General features: G+C 39.2%; 1 protein-coding gene and 1 long non-coding RNA gene across 2 annotated transcripts in view; one reads left to right on the top strand and one right to left on the bottom strand.

Annotated features, from left to right (window-relative positions):
• The window catches only part of LOC102471472 (cGMP-dependent protein kinase 1-like), a gene marked incomplete at its 5' end in the record, with an annotated part of 641,417 nt that overhangs the window by 502,723 nt on the left and 133,668 nt on the right, over positions 1-5,026 (bottom strand). The window lies entirely within an intron of this gene.
• The window catches only part of LOC102470060 (uncharacterized), a 37,387-nt gene continuing 36,860 nt past the window's right edge, over positions 4,500-5,026 (top strand). Inside the window, exon 1 of the long non-coding RNA XR_335839.2 lies at positions 4,500-4,607. This is a non-coding gene — a long non-coding RNA (uncharacterized LOC102470060). The remainder of the gene's footprint in view (positions 4,608-5,026) is intronic.

Raw genomic sequence — 5,026 nt, 5'->3', positions numbered from 1 at the left:
ACACACACACACACACACACACATATTTACATTATGTTTTTCCAGAGGATGTGTACACTCACTGGAGAGACACAGAGGGCAAGAAAGAAAGCCCTACCGTGTAGGATGGTCATGCTACAGTTCCTTCTCCATTTCTCCTTTCAGGATTTTGGGCACGCATGCACATGGACTGGCATGCTTCCTGAGCCCCAGCATCTGGGACTTGAATCGCGCACTTGGCCATGTGGGATCCAGCCACCTTAATCACCATGTCACCAGCTGGCCCTGTGTTTATATGTTTTATGCTAGTTTTCATAACAATAAACATGTACTATTTGTATATAATCTATCTTTTAAAAATGTTTATGTAAATGTAAATTTAGTGAACAGTTATGTATTAGTTTCATTATTAAGCTTCTAAAGTGTCAACATAACTATTTTAAAAATTATTCCTAGGGAGCCAGCAGGTGGTGTGGTGGTTAAGGTACTGGACTCCTACACAACGCTGACTGCAGTTCAAGTCCTGGATCTAGTATCTTGAAAAATCACACCAGGTGTATGTACACATATGCCCAGAATCCCAAAGGAATGGAGAAGGGATTGTGGCATAGTCATGTCCTCTGGAGAGTGATTTCTTACTTTCCCTCATTCTGTCTTTCTCTGGCATGCACACATGTGCTATGACAAAAACAAACAAACAAACAAAACTAAAAAGAAAGATTCTTATGACTACTGTTACTATTGTAGAATGGACATATTGCTGGTTTCTGAAATGGATCCATTTCCAAAGTTGGCAGTTCCTTAAGAGTTAAAGAAACACACGGGCTTGAGAAGGACTCTGAAGCATACATGGGCTTATACAGGAAAAGTGGGGTAGTTACAGGCACGTAAATGTGCTTGTTAATTATGACCTAATATCATTTCCACATATTCTACTTACTTAGTATTCAATTTACTAATTTACTTTTCCTAGTAGCCAAGGATAAATGGAACGAATCACAATGATTATATATGTCTTCAGAAAAGTAAAAATCATGTCTTTTCATTGACCAAATTACACCACTCCAGCCAAAATATGAAACTTTTTTCTGTGGTGTTCTAGGGAAAAGTACTTCAATACTAGAAGTGTTTTCACTTCTGGTAGAGATTTCAGTCATTGCAAGCTGTTGAGTAATTTTAAAACAATAGTGGGACCAGCAGTTGCTGTAATGGCTATGTCGCTGGACTCCCGCGTAGCCGAGCATGGTCGGAGTCCCGGGCGCAGTGGCTTAAAACTCATGTGGTCGCATGCGCGTGCGTGCCCAAAATACTGAGAGAATGGAGAAGTGATTTTGGCATGGCCATCCCCCCTGGGGGAAGATTTCTCACCTTCTGTCTCTCTGTCTCTGTCTTTCTGGTGAGCACACACACCCTATAGCAAAAACTTCTACAAAACAAAACAAAACAAAACAAAAAATAGCAATGTATTATCAGAACCATGAAGCCCAGCTCAGACTACATGCTCTGCCCCTGTGTGATGTGGTCTTATTTGAAACTTATGCTAGCATATTCCCTTCTGGAGAAATCTAACCAAAGGTCAACACTTTTATTGAATAAGAATAAAGAAAAATGTACAGAAAAGGTGATGAGAAGTACTTTTACCGCGAGTTGTGATTTTTCATATCCCTTCATAAAAAAGCAAAAATGTCTCTCAGCACCACAATCATCAGGCATTGCAAACATGTAGGCAGCCCAGATGTTCATAAACTTCTACAGCACACAGTTTGGTATCTTGGTCCTGCACGTACACTATATATTATACTTCTCCAGGGACCTGCAGGTCTCATTCTCAGCCATGAATGGCAGGATATTTAACACATTATTGAGTTTTAAAATATCAAGGAGTCCGCAGGTGGTGTACCGGTTAAGGCACTGCATTCCCATATGGCCAACTGTGGTTCAGGTCTCAGACCTGGCAGCTTGAAAAATCACACCAGGTGTGTATGTATATGTATGTCCAAAATCCTTAGAGGAGATGGAGGAGCAGGGATTGTGGTTTTACCAATCCTTTTTGGTGATGATTTCTCTTTCTCTGTATCTGTCTCTCTCTGGTGAATGAATATGCCCTATGGCAAAACAAAATAAAAAATAAAGTGTCAAGACAAAATACCACCTATCCTTGTAAGTATCATCTGTAGTGCTTTGAAGAGATTATGGAAAGGGGGCCAGCAGGTGGTGTGATGGTTAGGACAGCTAGATCCCTTATGACTATCTTCACCTTTACACTCTGGGGCTCAACAGCGGGACACACAGACAGGTGAATGTGCCTTCATGCCAAATCCCAAAAGGAGGGAGAAATGGAGGAAAAGGGATTGTGACCTGACCATTCTCCATGGAAGGTGCTTTCTCACTTTCTCTTTTTCTCTCTTGTTTCTCTCTGGTGAATGCATGTATCCTCTGGCATTTTTTTTTTTTTTTTGAGAGAAAGAGATTATAGGAAAAAAGAAATCATAGGAAGAGTATGGCAATTAGCTATGCCCCCTGCTCTCATTTACTCCTGTATGCCCATCTCTATAGCACTAGTCTCTTGTATCCCAAATACAGACAAGTAGATACAAGGGGTACTTCCATTCCCAGTCTACCCCCTCACCTCTCCCACTCCACATAATGTGATGTGACATAGCACTTCAGATTTATTTATTGAAAAAAAAAAGCTATAAATTCTGCTTTGTATTTATTGTGTGCCAGGCATCATCATAGAAGTTTAACATATTTTTTTCTCAAAATCTGTATTATTTACATTTTAGAGTTGAAGAAATTGAAGCTCACAGAGATTAATTTAGACTAGATGACAACTAGTTAACAATAAAGCTAAGGAAAGAGATAAGTCTAAAATAATCAATGAAATAAATCTACAGGCTCTGGATATTGACACGGTAAGAGTGTGTCAGACCTCCGAGTGCTACCATTGCTGCTGCTGTTAGGATTTAGAGTTATGACAGGGTATGTTTCTCCCTCACCACTCCCCTTCTGTAACAGTAACTGATTTAAAAGCATTGTTGGCAACATTTCAACTTTAAAAATGCTAACCCCACAAGACCACAGTAACCAGGTAGACCTCCATTTAGAAATTTTGAAACTGGTTGTAACATTCACACCTAAGCTGTGTCATGTTTATCTTCTTCAACGGTGAGGAAAAAAAATCACTAAAATGAAGATGCAAAAATTCATACTGTCATTCTAAGATATCAGAGATGTAAACCACACAAACAAATCAAAGAAATAGCTATTTAATAAGTGTTTGGCACTGACTTCTTATCTGAATCAAGATGCTTTCTCTTCAGTTTTTTAAACCAGAGTGGTTTTTTTTTTAATTCTTGGGGCAGAAACTGACCAAAAGCAAAATTGCTATTCTTTTTTTTTTTTTTAAATTGCTATTCTTTTGAAAGCTTTTAGAGACTCACATTTGCAAGTGTGTGAATACACACTCCATTGCCTAATATTGTGGTAAGCTGCTAAGTGCTTCTTGTCTATCTTTATTCAAGAGAAAGGAAATCTACAAAGCTAAAGAAATGATTGACAGCCCAGCCTAATGCTAATGCAAAACCACTCGCAACTGTCAAAGTGCTTATAGAAACAATTTCTAGCTGCGTTAACATTGACATGGGTATGCATTTTGGTTCAATGTTTTTGAGCATAAACAGAAAGGCTTTAACTGGTTCAGCACTGGAGTATTTCTGCCCATTGGGAGAGTACTTAATACTCCATAGCCAGGGTTGGACCTAGATTTTGTTTGGCCTGAAGTTTATACAATTTGGGGGCCCCTCTTCAAGAAAAAAAATATGAAATTATAAGTCTAAAATGCACTGGGTGTTGGAGGAGCTCTGAACTTAAAGTTTATAAGTTTCATAGTAAATTTGCTTCTGTCTCTGGAGAACATTCTCATTGTGTTTTCTCACATTTACTGATGAAAAACACATACCTGATTTGTTTGCAAAAGGACCACTACAATTATTTTATGGGAGAATTGCAATAAATCAAAGTAAACCAATTTAAGCCAATCAAAAGGACAATTTACATATGATTCAGAGTTCAATAATAGCAATCTACTTTTAGTGATTAAATACAATATGTATTAATTCTTATTTGTTTCATAATCAGTATTCTAAAATACCCACTAAGAATTCAGAGCACTTACGCATACATTTGTAGGTAGTTAAGGATGTGTTTGTACTTACTCAGTAGGGGAAAAATAGAAAAGCTGGCTCAGGCTCTGTTTATGTCTTGATAGTTATTTGAATGAAAGACAGATGAAGAAATGCAGGATTTATTTATTTTCATCAAGATATTACAGCTTTTTTTTTAGATAGTATAAGGCTAGGGTAGTATCACTGAATATCTCGGAGAGATTTTAGGTGTTCCTGAGTTAGAGAAGACCATTACCTACATTGTTAATATCTTTAGAATATTACTTTCCTCCAAGTAATCTCAAGGCTAACAGCTTTACAAAAATAATGTCCTTGTCTTCCCCACCGTGTGTGATGCGTGTGGACACTGCTGAGTTCGGATTCTCGTTCCCTTCCATTCTAAAGAGAAAAACTGTAAAAAGGGAAGACGAACCAGTGTAGTACAATGGAAAAGCCCCGGGGGTAGGTGTTAAGAGAATTACAATCTTGGATCAGCAGATGGCGTAATGGTTACATCACTGACTCCCACAGAGTGTTGGACTCCCAAGTAGTCAACTGCGGTTTGAGTCCCTGAACAAGTGGTTTAAAACTCATGCTGGGCACATGGGTATGAATGCCCAAAACCTCAAGAGGGAAATAAAAGAGAAGGGATTGCATCATGGCCACCCCCTTGGCGGGGGTGGGGGGGTAGGCGGGGGTGATTTCTTGCTTTTGGTCTCTCTAGCAAGTTCATGCACCCTATTGCAAAAATCTCTCTGAAGGGACCAGCAGTTAGCGTAATGGCTATGTCACTGGACTCCCATGTTGTCAACCGTGGTTCGAGTCCTGGATCTGGGGGCTTAAACTCATGCTGGGCACGTGTGCGTGCGTGCCCAAGATCC

Source organism: Tupaia chinensis, unplaced genomic scaffold (assembly GCF_000334495.1).
Source record: "Tupaia chinensis unplaced genomic scaffold, TupChi_1.0 Scaffold000546_1, whole genome shotgun sequence".
NCBI classification, from domain to species: Eukaryota; Metazoa; Chordata; class Mammalia; order Scandentia; family Tupaiidae; genus Tupaia; species Tupaia belangeri.
This window is presented reverse-complemented; position numbering and strand designations above follow the sequence as displayed.